Raw genomic sequence first — 20,482 nt, 5'->3', positions numbered from 1 at the left:
GTTACTTAATATGTCTGGGCCTCCTTTTTCCCTCTTCTGTGAAACTTAGTTAAAATGGTGTATACTTCATGGAGTTACTGTAAAGAATACATAAATACATATGAACATTTTTTCATGGTAATTGTGTTTGTTAAAAACTGATGATTTCAGGGTAAAAATGAGATTGCAAATTAAAGTCGGAAGAAAACATTTGCTTCTGATTTAAATTTGGTAATTTAGTAATGGTAAGCAAACATTTAAAGACAATTCTTCCTGTAAAAATAAAATATTCCAAGGGTAGGAAGTTAGATGGAAAGAAATTAGATTCCTATAAAACATAGTTTAAAAAGTTAGTTTACATCTATGATTTCTTCCTTGGCAAGTAGTGCCTGGCTGGATTGGCTCAACATTCTGTTTTCTACCTTAAATTTAATTTCTGCAAATAAGTGTATTAAATCTTCCATACTGAGATATTAAAAACTAAAGATAATCTACACTCCCAAGGAGAATCAAATTAATTTAGCCACCCAAATTCAGTAATGTTATTTCAGCACTGTCAGATTCTGTTCTGAAATCTGTCAAATTTTCATGCATCAGTGATGAAAAGATACTTCCAGTTCTATTTCTCTTTTATATGCCGATAAATTAACTGTTTTTTCTTTGAACTATTTTTTTCCTCTCTTCCAGATTTCATGTTTTCCCAGTGAACAATTTACCATTTTAAAGATGGTTTCTGCCACCAAGGTTGAAAGCAAAATGTATTACTTCACTATTTTTAGTTTTTAGTAAGGGGTTTATATATTTTCTTTTTTGTAAAGAATTTCCCAGTTATTGCTTACCAGGGAAAAGCAGAGTACTGTTACAGTCTTAACAACTGTTTAAATCTACAAGGATCATCTTGGCAGCACTATTTATTGGTTGAATTGATAGGATTCATTATCTGTTTGGTGAATGGTCTTGGGATTTCCTTTTCAACTCCCAAGGGGACATTTTGGAAAACCAGCTATCTTTATATTTTTCTGTTTTTGATCGATTCCACAATATTTTTCCCCAGGCTTTCTCTTCATCATCCATGTTTTAGCTTTAATAGTATCTTTTTTAGAGAGACTTGCTGATCACTCTGTCAAATTAACTCTCTTCCTACTGTGCTCTCTCCATATACCTTCTTTATTCTCTCAAGTTTCTAATTATCAAAATTTCTAATTATCTTTTCTTTACTTTTTACTTTCTAATCGACTCAGCTTAATTCTTAAATTCTACAAGATCAGAGACCATATCTATTTTATTCACTTAAAACTTTTACACTTATTGCTGAGAAAATCTTTTAGCTAACTCTCGGACTCCTATTGATGAAGTGCTAAGGTGACCGTGGTCACACACAGAGTCTCACAAAAGTGCCTCTCCTGGGGCCCATGTCCATCACTGTCCTTCTTATTACAAGTTTCCTCCAATGCCCCTGTGAGAGATGTCTCTGGTTAAACCTCTCATTCCTCATGCATATGTAACTCTAAATTGTGGATAAGTTAACGGCTGTGACATTCTCAGTCAATGGGAAATGAGAACTGAAGGAAGAATATTCTCTCTTTAATTTTCTGTGTGGACAGTTTTGAAATGAATTTCATAAAGCTCCTCAGAAGCCCTACAAAACTGAGCATCATTTGCTAGAATCAGTGTCCAATCTGATAATACATCATTTCATTAACTTTCCCTTTGTGTCGCTTCCTGTCTGTCACTCCTGCTCCCTGGGATTGCATTCCCAAACTAATTTTTATGTAAGCAATTGTTTCAGGCTCTATTCCTTAGCCTACCCCGAGGCAGGCTATTTCAATTTAAATTAATTAAAATAAAATAAACATTTAAAAGTAGTTTATCTGTCTTGCTAGCCATATTCCTAATCTTCGATAGCCCCATGTGCCCAGTGACTACCATATTAGAAAGTGTAGATATAAAACATTTTCATTAAAGCAGAGAAGCCTATTCGATAACACTAACTAATCCATGGACTAGTGACCTACAGAGCCTTAGAAGGCAAGTGACAGCCATTAAGTAAGAATTAATCTACCTTTTTTTTTGTCTAGAGAAAGGATCAAGAAACTTGACTGTATTTATGTATGTGACAAAATTTTATTCATTTATTTATTTCTCTTAGCTCATATACTTTAATTTCCAGAATTTATCAATATCCACAGTTTATTAAATGACCAGGCCAATGGTGGGATTTCTTGGAAGAAGATGTGAATAATTTATAAAAGCAACAATATAGCACATGAAAAAGTGATTACAACCCTTTCTTAAGTAAAATGAAAAGTATCCACTAAAAATATAGTAGAAATATACTACTCTTTTGTGTAAACAAATATACAAAAGGTTTTGTTAAATAAATATTTTTATATTTGTGCCTCAGACAGAATTATAGGGTTTAACAATCAATCATATACTGCAATTTAAAATAAAATGAAAAGTACCATTCAACTTTAACCAAGTTAATTAAAATTATTAATTACACTAATTCTTAGGACTAGTTAATGCAATCAAGCACTTTTTAATTTCCTATGTTTAAGTGTTACTGGATAGTAGAGGTCTTCATCTGCCCTGGTTCTCATGGGGGTGGATTTCTTTAAATACTCTGAGAAAAAGAATTTTCTAAGATTTGTACAAAAGGATGAGCTATAGTAGAAAGTTTTATTTCCACGGAATTACACCCCTGGGTTTCCTAAGTCATATTTCCCTTAGTCTAGTCATGGAAGAAGTGTAGCTCGGGCTTCAGTAGAGCCAAAATCAGAGCCAGTGTCCAGAATTTCCTTTCCATGTCTGCACAGTCCAGTCTAGTATCAGGCTAGCTTAATTTGTATTTCCCCTCTGCAATCCATCAGTCCACTGCATTTGGGCTCTGAAGATCCATATGGCTATGAAGGAAACACGGGTGAATGCAAGAAAGTCGAGAGCAAGCCAAGAACACAAAAGAACAAACTCATTTGTTTAGGAGATTATGTATTCTCAAATTTTCGCATGCTTGCTGTGGTCACACCCACTCTGGCCAATGATTCCTGTTCTTATTTGTGGCTGAGAAGCAAGTACCTTCCCTGTGTCACCCCAAATTTACTGGACATACACCTGTCTATCCTTCATTGGATCCCTTCTCCCAGTGTTTTTCAGGGAATAGGGTGGTGGTTCCTTCGGGAGTTCAAAGTTGCAGCTACCTAGTGAAGCTGCCCAATGACACTTCTATAATGTCTGACCTCCCCTTTGCTCCTTTCCTATTATTAATAACTAGCTAATTACAGTGGTAACATAAATAGAATCCTATGTAAAATGTTTACTGAAATTAGAATTTTGATGAGTAATTCTTGTTTGATAAACTGCTGTAAGGTTTCTGAGCAATAATGATGTGATGCTGTCACTTCTTGTATCACTTCAGACATCAGAGCTTTAGTTTATTCTGGTTAATTGTCAAACTGGGACTTCATTTCTTTCCTGCTTGTCTGATTACTTGAAAACCTCAAAATGCTTATTCATTTTTTTTAAGACAGAAAAGGATTATTGACTATACTACCATTTCTGTTTTCCTGTAGAGTTACAAATATTTTTGTAGATGAGTTTACTTTTACCTTTTAATAGGTTCTTTAAGCAGAGCCAAGGGATCATTTATGAAATCAGAAAAACAACATTCCCAGTAAATATTTGAAAAATAAATAAGGTGACTTCTCTCACCTAGATGGTTCCTCATATTTTAATAATTATTTCATTATTAATTTCAATATCCATGTCGACACAATAAAAGGATGTTTAAAATACTCCTTTAAAATATATAACTTAAAATATTCCTTCATTTTTATAAACAAAAACTCCAAACATATAATGGCTTTACAATAAATAATGTTATTTCTGATAATATACTCGTTATGTAATCTATCAAAGGACATTTTCACATTGAGTATATATGTAGTTTTTTAGTTTTTAGTTTTGTTGATTATTTCTGATTATCATCCTTTGCTATAGTATTTGTTAACTCATTATCCATTACACTGTCTTAGAAAATAATGAGTACTTATTAATGCTCTTACAAAGAAAGCACCCTCTTTATTCAACTACATTAGCACTTGATTCTTAGTACTTCCAGTCATTCTTCAACTATTTCTTAAGTCTGTATTTTTACTAAGTTCTGGGCTAGCATATCTCTCTGTTTCTGTTACATAGATGATAGATAGATGATAGATAGGTAGAAAAAAATGAATATATAGATGAGAAAAGAAAAATATAAGTGATTGGGGTCTAAGCATGAAGAAAAGGGCAAAGTTTTTGGAAAGAAGTAACTAAACTAAAGGGAACATCTTTTGTCATAACTCTGACCCACAATTTTTGCCCATAATTTCTGGAATGTGCTCTGTATAACTTATTTGCTCACAAAAGATTTATGTTTATTTAAAATGACCTCTGACCTTAATTTCAAGAAATGTACCATATAGATTTTTTGCTTATTATGCCTTATATTTTAGTATAGTTGATTTTTGTGAATTATATAGCATATCAATCATATAGAGATTATAAATGTAATGCCCAAGGAATTTCAAAGATTTGATCTGAAATCATCGACCTTGCCCTACACCCACTCCTCACACAAATTAAGATTTCTCTCTTCTGCTAAGCAAAATAAGCCAATCAAAGAAAGACATATCACATGATTTCACTTATAATAAACTAACTAACAAAATAGGTCCAGAGATATGGAAGCATGGAACAGACTGACAGATCTCAGAGGGAAGACGGGATGGGGTGTGGGAAGAGATTAACCAAATAATTTATATGCATATATGCATAGCCAATGGTCAAAGACAATAGTGAGGTGAAGGCCAGGGGCAGGAGCCAGGTGGAGGGTGAAAAAGAGTGAAAAATGGGGGACATCTATAACACTCTCAACAACAACAAAATATTAAGACCTCTCCCTTCCTTCTTCCTTCTTTCCTTCCTCCCTTTCTCTTTAAATGATAACAATCATTCAAAGTCTTTCCAGAACTAATACACAAGAAATTTTTAGTGCTAAATCATTTTTAGTTAGAATGGCCAATTTCCAAAAACTTTTAGGCCTTTTAAAAATGCAAAGGTCTATTTTTATTTATTATTTATTATTATTATTATTATTATTATTATTTTTTATTATGATCTAGTTACAAAAGAAAATCTTTGTCTTCTGAGAAGTCTGGTTTGAAGCTACTTGAGAAGAAGAAAGGAGTGTGAATAAATGCATTTCTTCAAAAATAAAATTAGCATGGAATGCATATACTACAAAAATCCTGTTCTTTCGGCAAAAAGGTGAGAGTATTAGTTTAGAAATATACTATTTCTGATTTATATTTGTTTCATTAAAGTCCCCACTGAAGTCAAAAGACAAGCATTCCCCCTCTCTGTTCATGGAATATGTATTCTTGTAAAAGTCTACCTACTTTTTATTCTTCTAAAATAAAAAAAAATATGTTTAAAAAATAAGTGTTGATCAAGTAAAATTATTACATTAAAATTTTTATCACATATGTATAAGAAGTAATCACATGCAGTAAATGATGATTAATGTATAAAAAGGAAAATTATTTTATTGCTCCTCTGCTCAGCAACTTCATGAGAAATCTCTGAAATAATTGTCAGTGGCATATAATTAACAAATAATATAGTGGTCAAAATGTTAACATTTGCTATGAACTTGTACTTTAAAAAGTTAAATAGGAGTTCTACTGTTAAAATAAATGTGTAAAGAGCCACAAAAGATAGAATAATCAGTTCACCAAAAGTAAATATCAACTACCAGTAAATGCACAAAAGCATATTCAATGTATTCATGTTGAGTAACCAATTTAGAAAAAATAATAGTAATTTATGTGTAATTATGGGTTAGTGCAAAATTTATGGGAGAATATTTGGTGACAAAGCAAAATAAAGTAATTTCATGTCATCACTTTTGATCCAGTCATACCACTTGTACACATGCATTTTAAAGAAAATAATCACAGAAAATCTCAGAACTATTTGTTTTAGGATATTTATAAAAATATTTATAACAAACATAAGTAATGAATATGAATTTTCTACTTTAAAGAATTGAATTACCTTATTAGGCAAAATATTCCCAATGGATTTTTATAAAATTTAAAAATTATAGTCTTATGATCCTAAAAATAAAGCATTTAAAAATTATTCTTAAATTTATAAATATGTAGAAATTTTAATAGTATATTGATAATTAAACTATAAAACATTATGTATACTATATCACATGAAATTATAAATAATTAAAGATGAAAAATATTATAAAGATATAACAACATTATTTTTGTTGTTGTTAATCCTCACCCAAGGATGTTATTTCCATTAATTTTTTGAGAGTGACAAGGAGGGAAGAAGGGGAAGGGGAGAGAGAGATGGATTAGTTGCCTCCTGCACAGGCCCTGGCTAGGGCTGGGAATCAAACCTGCAAACTATGTATTTTCCCTTGATTAGGAATCAAACCCACAACCCTTTTGCGAGCTGACGCTCTAATCACTGAGGAACAGGTATCAAGAATTTTTAATATTCCCTTGATAGAAACATCCATGTTAACCAAAAGTATCATTTTCTAATAAAATTGGGACTCCTTCTTCATCTCTACTTTCCTCTTATTTTTTATTTTTTCCATTCTTCTCCTCCTAAGAGTATCTATATCAGCTAACTTAAATTCATGTTTTCTTTTTATTCCCCAAAAGGTTAACTTTACCTTTTCTTCTTTTTAAGAAAAAATATGTTTTTATTCATTTTTTTAGAGAGAAAGGAAGGGAGAGAGACATAGCAACATCAGCGTGACATAGAAACACCAATCGGCTGCTTCCTGCAAGCCCCCTACCAGGGATTAGCTTGAAACTGGGAATCAAACTGGGACCACATAGTTCATGGGATGAGGCTCAGTCCACTGAGCCACACTGGCCGGGCAATTTTACCTTTTCTATCAACGATATAATAAGGGCAATGAGGTCAACTTATTCTCCATATATACAATAAGTACATTCTCAATTTCTGACCCTCAAAATCTGTTTTATTCTGAAAATTGGAAAAATCCAGTGTGAAATTTCCAGCCTAAGATTATTTTCTAGTGGTAAAATAGTCAGAATTTACTTTGATGAAGGTTTTAGAGAATTGATAAATCACTTTGCCATACATTAAAAATATGGTTCAGCACAAGTCAACCTATCTTTTCACAGTCCCATTGAAACTAACCATTTGCCAGACAGAGACAGATTTAGATAATTTGAGACAAGTGCAAGAGTATGTGTATAATAAATCTCTTCTATAGAGACAGTGAAGTGGATCGAATGGGCCAGGTGTCAAAAACAGAACAGCCAGCATCAACCAAGAAGACAGGTTTGGAGCTGATGCTGTTTGAACAGGTGCAGGATACCTATATGTACAAAAATGTCCATCTATTGAATGGAACATGTCCATTGGAATCAGCACTGATTTGTAACAGATGAAAAAAATCTACCCAACACCTGTTAGGCTTTCAGAGGAGAAAATATGTTAGAATGTTAACTAACTAGGTTGTCAAATGATTAGAAAAAATATTATGAGACAACTAAAATTTAATTTTAATTTTGTTGTAATGCATCAGCACACTGAACTAATTCCCCTGAATATATAAATGATATTAAGTTGCCATCAGTGAAGCAACATCTCCATTATAAATGCTTGAGGACAGACTTAAACATAAATTGGTATACTAAACTTAATAGAAAAAGAAAACATAAATTATGTTTAAAAATGAAATCCAATCCATTTATCCCAGAAAAAAAAATTATAATTAAAATGAGAAAATAAATATTTTTATATTAGGGATGAAAATGCATTAGATTTATGATCATCACATTTTAAATGGATTTAAGTTACTCAGAAATGGTCCATAATTTAAGACACACAATATTGTTTTAGTATTATTTTCAAAAATAAAAATTTAGTTTATTATTTTAAAAATATTTACATAGAAATTTGGGTTCTGAAACATGTCTCTAAAATACTTTTAAAGACTTATGATGAGGTATAATTAAAGATACCACTAGTGTTCTAGATTTTTGTGAAATTATACTTCTCTGTAATGCTTCCATTTAGGGTACAGACTACTTGAATTTATTTAAAAGTATATGTTTATCCTTACCTTTATGTTTTTGTTTTTCAAACATCTATAACCATAGCCCTAGCCAGTTTGGCTCAGCAGTCAGAGCATCAGTCCACGGACCAATGAGTCGCAGGTTTGATTCTGGTCAAGGGCATGTACATCAGTTGCTGTTCTTCCCCAGCCCTGGTTGGGGTTGTGTGGGACGCAACCAGTCGATGCGGCTCTCTCCAGTTGATGCTTCTGCCTCACTCTTCTCTTTCCTTTTCTCCCTCCCTCCCACTCTATCTAAAGATAAATGGAAAAATATCCTTGGGTGAGGATTTAAAAAAATCTATAACCCTAATCCAACTTAAATATCTAATGAGAAAACATTGGAAGAAACCAACTGATGAGTGTTCTACAAAATATATGAAGTGCCGCCCTGGCCAGTTTGGCTCAGCGGTTGGAGCATCGGCCTGCGGACCAGAGAGTGCCAGGTTCAGGTCCCGCTAGGGGCACATACCAAAAAAAAAAAAAAAATGTATATATATATATATATATATATATATATATATATATATATATGAAGTGCCAAGGTCATGAATAAATAAGAAAGACAAAAAAAAAAAAAAAAACTGGCATAGATTGGAGGAAACTAAGACATAAGAAATAATTATTAAATGGCCCTGGCTAGTTGCTCAATGGTTAGAGCATTAGCCCACATTTGATTCTGGGCAGGGGTTTGTACCTCAGTTGCAGTTTGTCCCAGACCCCGGTGTGGAGGGGAACTAATCGATGATGTTTCTCTCTCTCCCTCCCTCCCTCCCACTCTATCTGAAGGTAAATGGAAAAATATCCTTGGGTAAGGATTAAAAAAAGAAGAAGAAATAATGATTAAATGCAATGCTATATCCTGGATTAGATCCTAGAACAGAAAAATAACATTAGTGGAAAACCTGGTGGAACCATTGGCTTAGTTAATAGTGTTGCATTCAAGTTCAATTTTTAGTTTTGGTGAATGTATCATAATTAGGGTTGGGGAAGCTGAGTAAAGTGTGTGCAGGAGCTCTGTACTATGTTTGCAACTCTTCTGTAAATCTAAAATTAATTCAAAACAAAGAATATAAAAATAAGTGAAAATATAAATAAAAGTAAGTAAAAATTGCCTGTCCTGCAACTTTTCCTACGAATGTAAGCGATCTTTATCAGTATGCCAGTAGCAGAAGAGGTGAGAGACATGACAGATATTTTGATGCATGGCTTTGACAGTGCCAAAAATGACCTGAATTCTCCTATGACACAATTATTTATCTAGTAAAAGAATGAATAATAGGTCTTCAATTAGTGTAACAACTATATTTTAGCCAATTTTTTTCTTTGGTCAAGCATTATGTTTAGCATGAGTAAAATACAAGGGAACTATCTATAGGCAAGTTCCTTATTCTTCTAAACATGCATTCTAATGAAGGAAAGAGAAAAAAGTCAAATGGACCAGTTAACAAGAAATTATACAATGCTATAAGTTCAAAAAATAAACAGATTATTTAGAGACAATGTGAGAGAAATTAATGGGTCCTGCACCTGGATTCTCTAGTCCCATAGGGCAGATCAAGTTCCCCGGACAACTTATGTGAGCCTGAAGTCATTACATATGTTTGGGTTTTAATAGGTCTGAGGAATTTGAGTATTATATAAAAGTATGAGAAAATGTGAGTCAGAAAAGAGTTTGGATAGAATGGAAAGGAACTGAGGAGAAGCCGTAGAAGATATTTTGGGTCCACTTCAAACTTGAAATTTTATACCGTAATTGGTTAACTAAGAAATTATGACTTTATGTGTTACATAAGGATAAAAGCAAACTTAAGTAATAGTTTTAAAAAACTAAGCTGAGCCTGGCAGGTATGGCTCAGTGGATTGAGTGTCAGCCCATGGAGTGAGGGATCCTGGTTCTTGGTCAGGGCACATGCCCAGGTTGCAGGCTTGATCCCCGGTGGGAGGCATGCAAGAGGCATCTGAACAATGTTCCTCTCTCACATTGATGTTTCTCTCTAAAAAAAATTTAAAAATATATATTAAAAATAAAAAATAAATAAAATATCAAGTTGATAGTGTGGTTTCAAAAAAAAATGGAGGCAGAAAGTTAAATTAAGACATAATAACAAGAATAATGGCTATGAATTCACTATATGTATTGCAGTATTTAAGACACTTTATATTTAATAGCTTGACCATGATGCAGGTGTAAATTTTTATATGTTATATGATATATTATATTGAAGCTATGATATAGGTAATAATTACTCTTATTTTCCTAGTATGAGAAAATAAAGTCCCATAGTGGTTAAATAATTTTCTCAGTATCAAAATCTATCAAGTGGTATAAGAGAAATTTAAGCCTAACAATTAGAGTGTTTAAGGTTTTTTTTTTTTTTTTTTTTTTTAAATCAGTTTATTGTTGATTAATATATACAACTTGATGAGTTTGGAGATAAGTAGACACCTTTAAAACCATCATCATAAACACATCTATCACCTTCAAATATTTCCAACTAACCTCTTTATTATCATTTTTTGTGTGTGATAAGAACATTCAACATAAGATCTATCTTCTTAGCAAATCTTTAAGTATAAGATGCAATATTATCATAGGCATTGTGTTGTACAACAGACTTCTAAGACTTACTCATCTTGCATAACAAAAATTTTGAACTCTGACTGAGAGGGAAAAGGCATTCTTAACTGATATGCACTATTGTGACAGAATGTTTGATCCACCAGGGTGACAGTGGGAAGGGAGGAAGTGGGTTAAAATACTGTTACAAGCAGAACAGAATGTGGTGACTTCATTAACATTAGCGCTGAAGAGGAAAATAAATTAATGACACCAGCATTCCAAACCTGAGAGAGAAGGGGATTTACCAACATCAAAACAGGTGGTTCTGCTTGGGGGGATAAAATATAATGAGGTCATTCTAGCAGAGACTGAAATCATTGGGACACATTTTATTACTAAGTATGGACCCTAGATCATCTATATCTCGGGAAATGAGCATGTCTAATTATGCCCAGATACCAGTTTGTTTTTACAACCTCCTTTTCCATTTGTGAGAGGCAAACTATAGATAAAAAATACTAAAATGTATTTCTAATCTATGCTTTTTTTAATAATCAGAAATGTTATATTTTCTTTCAAAATACAAAATTTTTACAAGAAATGAGGAAGAAACTCTAAAGCCCTTGTGATGTCTTCATTTCCTAAAGGATTTATTCAGCATGTTAAAATATTCTGATTCCATAATGCTAAGAATAATTTAAGAGGGCATATGGGATAAAGTCAGTTCCTCATACTTTATCCATACCCTTCTATCTATATCATTAATAATGTTGCTCATTCCCAATGTCTCTTATATTAGTTCAACGTCATGCTAACAGCTATCTAAGGAAATCTATTTCACATATAGACTAAGAAAGAGGGGCTAGGTTATTTGGAAAAATTTTCAACTTTCAGGAGAGAGATTCTTCATTAGATCAATATTCTAGAGTTTAAAATACATCTTTTGAAATAGTTTATACAAAAAAAAAACAAATATAAAAATACATAGGGATTGCAATATACATCTGTGCTTTAAAACTAATTTCTCTTAGTGTGTCTTATCACATTCAATTTTAGGTATGATGTATACAATGATACTAAAGGATATATTAAATTAATATAATTTACAAAGAATTCTACTGCAGGCTTCTTATGGTCACTGTTATAGTGAGGTTTCCCATTTGTATTATTTCATTTCATTTCATATTCTTGCATATTTGACTTGTTTTAAAATCATTAATTATCAATACTTTTAATATTTCTTCTTTGATTTTGGAGAGACAGGAAAGGAGAGAGATAGAAACATCAATGAGAGGGAACATTGATTGGCGGCCTCCTGCATGCTCCCCCTGGGGACCAAACTGCCATCTCTCGGCCTGCGGGGATCGGTGCAATAAACCTCCAACAAAACGCTGGTTGGAGTGAGAGGGGGCCTTTCAAGATAGCAAGCACTCTAGAACGCTGGACGCCATCCTATTTATTTTCAGATTGGTACCCCCAGGTGAAAATCATTTTCTTGAAGCGCCAACAGATCCCAAACACTTATTCTCACCCAATACACATGGGTGGGCCAGGTCCCCCGGGTCAGGTGAGGGTGCTTAACACAAGGGTACAAAACATCCATCTTCCATCCCCCCAATCCCACATCTCGCCCCTTTTTGTTTTCTTGCAAATGCGAGAACGCCACTGTTGCGGTGGTCAGGAGCGTCATCACTCATTTTTCGGTCTTCTGAACAGAGGACACCATTCGCCAGAGTCCTCGGGCTGGAAAGGGTGCACGGGTCCGAGGCGGCACGGGCAGGGTGTCGCAGATGAGTTAATGGACAGCGTTCTGGGCGGGCTGCAGGACCCGCAAGAACTGCAAGAGGGCGACGGGGAGCAGAGTGGTCCAGTTGTCACCGGTTTTTAAAGTAAATTTGGCTGAGGTTTCCTTCAAGGTCCTGTCTAAATCTTTCTTTAAGTTGCATAGACCCTCTCCGATTTTCCTGGTGCTTTCCCTGCATAAACCTGGGAGCTTGCTCGATCTACCTGCTGTCTGCACATGGCCCAGTTTTCCTTCTCTCCTCCGTACTCAGACCCACACATTCCTGCTTCTCTCTGCCTTCCCCCTTTCCCTGAGATTTTACTGAGCATAACTTGTCTCTCAGGCATTTAGTAAGCTTGGAGTAACCTAAGTGGCTACGCTGGTGCAGCTGGTCCACTGAAGTCTGACCTAAAGCCTCGGGGACCAAAAACCTCCCAGCAAGCAGTGTCCATCATCCATTGATTCTTGGGTGGCTGGCTTCTCTTCAGCCAGGTCACTTTCTGACCTAGTGTACCTGGAGAGGCCCCACTGGTTCCAGGGCCCTGGTCTGTAGCAGATTTTCCTTGCCCCATCGGAGAGCCTGGATCAGGGCTATGAGTTCAGGCCACTGGGCTGAAGTTCCCCTACTTTATGACTGAGAACAAATGACATGGTCCGGAGTCATTGCCGCTGCCCCAGCATACCCGACCTCCTCCTGGACACAGCTGCTCCCGTCCACGAACAACACCTCTTCCGATGGTGGCAGCAGAACATCCCCGAGGCCTGAACGGGCTGCCTGCACCAAGTTGACCACCTCCGGGCTGTCCCAAAGAGGTTTCTCCAGGCCACCACGCAGGAGACAGGCAGGCAGGATCGATGGCCAATGTCTTGTAGAACTTGATGTGGGGCTGACCTGGAGTGGCAGTGGCCAGCAATTGAACAGTCACTGGAGAAGAAGATCACGTCCGAGTAGGGGATATGGATACTCCAGCATGGCCAGAAACAAATGAGTCACAGTGTTTCTCCCATGGTCCATAGTCCTCTTCGAAGTCCAGGGTAGGGTAGGTCAGGGGCCCATTGGCTTGGTCAGGACTGAGTCTGCTGCACCAGATCCTTTACACCTGACCTAGTCCTAGTCTTTTCTGTCCCTGATTGGGACCCAGGCCTGCCACTTGACCCTTCCTAGGGCGATCCTTCCCCAAGGGCCCTGCTTCCCGAAGGGCTGCTTTTAATGCCTTGGCTATTCTTTTGTCTTGTTTTTCCCCGGGGGCATCTCTAATATACCTTTAGAGCTAATTAACCAATTGAGCCTGAGACCTAACAGGAAAACACGGTGACAAGTGTCCAGGGAGGCCCTCCCCTGGCAGTATTTGGGTCCCACCCTGGGCAGAAAGATGGGGAAGTTTCCTCCGACCCCAGGTTTACAAAAGGACTCAGGAAAGGGGAGGGTAATACTTCGTGCCCGCGCCTGAAATCCTTATTTTTTAACTCCCCAAAGTTTAAAGAAGCCAGTTGGAAACTAGCTGCTGCCAAACCTGGGGCGGCGGACAAGCTGCTCGGGCTGGCACGGAAGGAACACGCCCCTTCCGTGGCCTGACTGCCCTCCCCGGGGAGCCCTGTGGCCTCGGGGTGAGTGCTTGTGTGTCAACTCTCCCTCTGCACATCCCCCCCGCCCCCGGTTCCCAGGATGAGGGACTGTCCACACCGACCCCAGTCCCAAAGCGTGGCACCATGCAGAACGCACAGAGCAAGGACGGCCCCTGAACATAAATTATTCTGCTAACTGCCTGTAGATACAAAATCTTGATATGGCTCTTCAGGTCCTTGTCTGATGGGTGTAAGATCTAGCAAATTTCTCTTTTTTTCCTTTTGTTGGGAGCTCTTTCCAGGCCGACAAATACATATTGGTTACAGCTGTAGCAGAAGACGGTGGGGGAGTTATTAAGAACTCAGCCTTTCTCGGCTTTTCTCAAGTCTTTCTCTCCACCTCGCTTCCTCACCTTATTAGCCTCCTGCACAGGATTAAGGCAATTCCTAATCAGGGCCCAAAGAGTATATATTTGGGCCAGAAACTTGTTTGGGCCTTTAGCTGTATCTCTGCCTCGCAGGCACTGCCCTGCCTTTGCCCAGGTTTCTCTTGGGGCCCAGTTTGGGGCCCACTATCAGTATATGTGCCCTAATCAGAAACTTCCTCAAATCTTCCTCTACGAATGTTTCAAAATGCAACCCAATGAGGTCTTCTGGGCACTAGGGCTGCTATCCATGATTAGAACCATCACAAAGTTGAGGGAGACAGAGTAGGGAGGCAGACGTGGACAAAAACAAGGGAAGACACACAGGACAAATTTTTTGCTTACAAATGTCGTGGAGCACGGTCACTCACCACAATTACATTTACAGAGTCTTACACCGTTTAAATTTTCTTCCCAAAATTTCTTATCCTGAGCTGCGCCTATGCCACTTGGGAGGTGATCAGTCTCCCCTTCCGCCCCAGTGGCGGGTCTGAATGAATAGATTTTGCCAGATTTGAACCCCACCTAACGTCTTAGGGGGATTCCCAGGAGAAGAGAGGCTGTGCCGCATCCGGCCCTCACTCATCTAGATAGACCGGTCACCCAGAATACACCTCCGGAGGCTTTACCAGGTCTCCTTTAATCTTTTTGGGGATGTCTTGGTATCTCCCGGCCACTTGTGGGAAACCTAAGTAGGATCTTCGGGGCCCTGGATCTCAGGGGGCGCCTCCCCTCAGATCTATAGGGGTCCGGCAGCCGGATCTGGAGAGACCATCTGTCCTAAGCATCTAGCCCTTGATGTAGCAAAACACCAGGCAATCTTGTTTCAGAACATTATTGCAACTGCTTAAGGCTTCCCCAGATAACCCTGGAAAGAATTAGAGAGGGGCCACGGGACCAAATCCGGGACTGAGTGCGAGTTTTATGATCAGTATCCAAGGTCAGCTGTGTCATTTGGGGAGTAAGGTTGAAGGGCAGGTCCTTCCCGTTCATGGTAAGGTTTTATCCACCGAGCCCCCAGCCACTTGGAACCTGTAGGAGACAAAACACAAGCATACTCCCGCCCCCAAGCCCGTAACTCTGCAGAACCCCGTCATTCAGGTCCTTGCTGTGGGTCTCTGTACCGGACCAAAGGCTCGGGCCCTGAGGCAGAAGCCTTTTGTCAAAAATGTTGCTCCGCAGCTGAGGCGCCGAAGCGATCTTGATTTAAAAAATTTAAGGTATAGATTGCCAGAGAAAACTGATTTACAGGGGGTTCTTCCATATCCCCCTTTTTTTTGTAATTTATAATTTTAAAGTAGCATGAGTACGTTCAACAATAGCTTATACTGTAGGGTTACAGGGGATGCCAGTTTTATGGCTAATGCTCCATTGTTGGAGAAATAATTTAATGCTTTGAGATGTATAGGCTGGCCCATTATCTGTTTTAATTTCCAGTGGCCCCCCCATTTGTGCAAAACAGGACAGCCAGTGACACTTAACATCTTTGGCTTTTTCCCCGGTTGCGGGGGTTGCATGTAGAAAATTGGAATGGGTATCTATAGTAACATGTCCCCATTGAAATCAACCAAATGATGGAATATGTGTTACATCTGTTTGCCATAATGCATTAGGGGATAAACACCGAGGATTGATTCCTGCTGATGTTGGAGTCCCTCCGGAAAGTTGGCAATCTGGGCAACCTTAATAATATCTTGTGCTTGTGAGAGGGTCAAATGAAAGGTTTTCCTGAGTGCTCGAGCATTTTGGTGAAAAAGGCGTGCGTACTTGCCAAAATGCAAGAGTTGTTGCCACAATGGCATCCGCCTGTTGATTTCCTTGGGTTCGAGGTCCAGGGAGCATGGAATGAGATCGAATGTGTGTTATAAAAATAGGATGATCCCTGTGCTTCTGCCTAATGGTAGCATAAGAGCCTGTCTTTCCTCCAGACTCTGGGACCCTTCACCAAGCTTTAGCAGCTACATCTGAGGCCTGATGAAACAATCTAGCATCTTGCCTTGTCTGTACTTGGGGATCTAAATAGTTTCCTTGTCTTAGTAACTTGTCTGGTCCAATAGGAATTTCTGTTCCAAAATTTCCCAATGCCTTGTGTGTGGCTTTCTCCTGATATTCTAACTTCCACACGGCGAACTGGGCCAGCGTCAACACTGTTTTTGTTAGCACCGTCCAATCCCAGGGAGTCATCAGATAACGACCAGCTCAATATTCCTTTGGTAAAGGAACTTTGCAAACCATTCACCTTTATGCTTTGCCTGAATTCTTTAAAAACCTGATAGGGCAAACATTCGTGCACAGGTTGTTGATCTGGCCATAATATAGCTGGGAAAGCCCAAGGTCACCTGCTTTCCTGGCCTCTGTAAGACAGCCCTCCACTGCTGGGCGTGGTGAGGCGAAGAAATCCTCCACGAAAGGTGGAGGAGGGGGGAGGAAAACTTTCCTCCTTTATGGACCATGCGGGAGCAGTGGGCTCCGGAGTTTCCTCCGAAGGGGAGGTTGGAGCCGCCTTGCTGCTGGGACTGATCCTGGGGACCAGCTGCTGCAATGCTGTAAGTACCGACCCCCTGCCGCCTTACTGAAAACCTCTCAGGACACTAGGTATGCTGGCAGCTGTCCCAAACCGGGCGCCCCTGGCTCGAGAAAACCTCTTTCTCCGGTGAAATTTATTTAAAATCCGGATGGTCATTCACTTTCGCATACCCTTACATTGCTGGTCGCCTCCATTGGCCGCTGCGTTTGTTACCATGTGCGGTTGCAACGAATTCTCGCTGTGTACCCGAGTCACATCGGGGTCACCACTTGCCTTCTCTGGCCTGCCGGGGTCGGTGCAACGAAATGAACCTGCAACCACACGCTGGTTGGAGTGAGAGGGAGCCTACTGTTGTAACCCAGGAGAGTCATCCTCACTCAGACATCAAGTAATTTTGAATATTAGGAGCTTTATTACCTGTGCAGGGACTGCAGCCAACCTACACAGAGGAGAACTGCAGCCCCGCGCTCAGGGGGAGGGTTGCTTGTACAGGACGGGGGTCACTCAAGAGTTTAGCAGAGCAAGCAAGCTACGTGTACAGAAGCAGATATCAGCAGTTAGTAACTGCACAAGTTGTTTATTTTATATTTCTTAACATTTACTAGACCCTAGCCTTGAATGCCTCATTGTCCCGTCTGGCATCTCCTGATTAGTTAAGCTCATGGTCATGGCTGATGCATACCTTCCTCTTCAAGAATTTTTGCAAACACAACTCGGGTTCAAGGAACCCAGGAGAGGTTCCTTCTTCTAGCGGATGGAGAATTACTGGATTATAACACTACAACCACATGCAAGATAGCAAGTACTCTCGAACTCTGGACGCTGTCCTAACGTAGTTTCAGATTGGTACCCCCCGGTGAAAATCATTTTCTTGAAGCCAACAAATTACAAACCCTTACAGTACTTTCACCCAATACACCTGGGTGGGCCAGGCTCCCCCACGCCCCCACCCCCGGGTCAGGTGAGAGTGTTTAACACAAGGTTACAAAACATCCATCTTCCATCCCCCCAATCTCACTCCAAACCCGCCACCTGGGCATGTGCCCTGACTGAGAATTGAACAGGTGATCTCTTGGTGCATGGTTGGATGCTCAACCAGTGAGCACACTGGTCAGACTAGTTATAAATATTTTGATTGCTATTTATATACATTGTAATTTTTTTACAAAATCTCCAAAGAATTTTTCACTTATTTTTTTCTCAATCTATTTTATCGTCCAATTTAGCTCTTTCTATTTTTTAAATATATTTTACTGTTGTTCAGTAATGCCATTTTTGGGAGAGCAGGGTAGAGAATGCTCTAACATGATAGATATAGAAACAAATCCCTGCTCTTGACTAAGAGTCTACAGGTTGAGCGGGCAAGCTGTGCTCCTACCTGTACAAGTGCTTCTTGGCAGGCGTCACACATACTGTCTTTGCCTGTCCCCAACTATTCTTAACTCAGAGTCACATTATGTAAAGGAATATCATGAACTAATTTTTAATTCTTACAGAATTATATGTATTTTATTCTCTCTTTATCAAATAAACAGCAGCAAAATGTTAAGAAATCATGGCAGGAGTCTTAAACCGAAATTAATTTCATGTTCAGGACTATTCTCTTTGCTGTCCTTTACATTGTGGTGACTCTGTTTTCACTTTTGATGTGACATGGAATAGGTCTTTGGGTAGGTCTTTTCCACATTATTCTGAATTACAATGTTTGCAGCTATGTTTATGATGTCCTGTGCTTGTCTCTATTGTCAGGGGCTGTGAAGTTGAATTAATATTGCTCGTCCAGTGTTTTCACTGACCAATGTTACAGCTTCAATACAAATATGCAGCCCCCCTGGTCCTGCAATTTGCAACTTTGGTAGATAAGTCTCAATTATACTGTTATAATGTTGTTTTTATTGTTGCCATTCCACTAAAATATAGGAAGTGGTCACAATTTTTGTGTGTTTAGTGGAATTCTCTTCAATCTAGATTTCACATGCTTCAGAATATCTAAATTTCAAGCACTTTCTTCCAATTAGGACTATAACTACAACTGATAAAGAAAAAAGAGATGAGGACTTAATTACTCATCCTGGAGTGACTCTGCTCCACCATGTTTTCCACTTTTGTCATGGGGAAATGTTTCCCCACTTATTTTGTGATATTTATATCTACAGGAGCAATAATAAGATATCTGCAGCCCCTTTGATATTTTTACCAAAAAAAAAAAATCTCTTTTCAGCCTCCTGATATAGCCTGAAATGCCATCTTATTTACTTAGATAATTTTTTGAGACCACTCTTGACATCTTTACCATGGTAACCATTTCTAGGACTCAGAAGTACATCATCAGAATGTCTCTGATTTGATCAAATTGCTGGATTGAAGAGGAAATTTGCCATGTTTAGAAAGATTAAATAGATAGATGATAGATAACAGATGGATGGATTGATATAGATAAATGATAAATAGACAAATAGGCAGATGGACAGATAATTTGAATTCTCTGAGAGTCAGTTGAATTTTGAAAGTATAAAAATCTATTACAGAATTGTTAGAGATTGTTGGGCATATCTCTTTTCACTGCAAGGCACAATGAGTAAAAAGAAGTCTAAAACACATCAGAAACTGACTAAAAAGATTCAAGCAGAAAAATGATGAGAAAGTCTCATTAAAAGTCAGAACAGTCATGTGAATTATTTAGGCTTATAGAAGAATATACACACCATTTCCTTTGTAATGCCAGAAAGGGAGAAATTAAAATCTCCCCTTGAGTCCCGTAGGTTCTTTGAAAATCTTCTGCAAATAGAATATTGGTACAATAGTTATTGCTGTGAACCATTCCTAAAACTGCATGTCTGAAATACTCTTCAAATATATTTCTCATATGCTAGGCAATTATGTGATGTATGGCTAACACACCTACATTTAGGCAAACAATTTTAATTATAAGAACCGATAAAAAATATACGTATATATTAATAATCAGGTTCTTGCTAACTGAACTTAATAAGCCCAAAGAGTGATTTTTATTCTAAACAAGTAAAAAATATAAAATTCTGTGAGGATTATTGGAATAAGATTTGAATTTAAATCTCATTTATGCTTTTTCTTGCCCAGCATTGTTTTGAAAAAGAAAAAATCTATAGAGTTTTGTAGGAGCATTTCCACATTTATCATAAAACATATAAAAGGAAGAAAAGATAAAATTAAAAACCCACCTTCAATCACATGTGACTAAAATACAAATTATGGTAATTGTGGTGAATTGTGGTTCTCGGTTCTTTAATTGCATGTACAAAGTCCTGCTTCCACTTACAATGTCCTGAGTTATGTTATCAATGCTGTCTTTACACTGGGTACATTTGCACATGGTCTTTTATCTTCTCCCACTTTTAGCATTCACCTGGCTCAATGATAACATGTACCAACTGCAAAAGATCAAACATAGTCATACCTCTCAATGTGATTATATTACAACACCTTTCTCCGACATATG

The 20,482-nt window shown here is 37.9% G+C and overlaps 1 pseudogene; it reads right to left on the bottom strand.

The window, feature by feature from the left end:
• The window catches only part of LOC118616907, a 30,667-nt pseudogene extending 14,006 nt beyond the window's left edge, over positions 1–16,661 (bottom strand).
• Positions 16,662–20,482: the final 3,821 nt, after the last annotated feature.

Source organism: Molossus molossus, unplaced genomic scaffold (genome assembly GCF_014108415.1).
Source record: "Molossus molossus isolate mMolMol1 unplaced genomic scaffold, mMolMol1.p scaffold_m16_p_5, whole genome shotgun sequence".
Taxonomy (NCBI): Eukaryota; Metazoa; Chordata; class Mammalia; order Chiroptera; family Molossidae; genus Molossus; species Molossus molossus.
The sequence above is the reverse complement of the archived record's forward strand: the minus strand, read 5'-3'. Positions and strand labels throughout refer to the sequence as shown.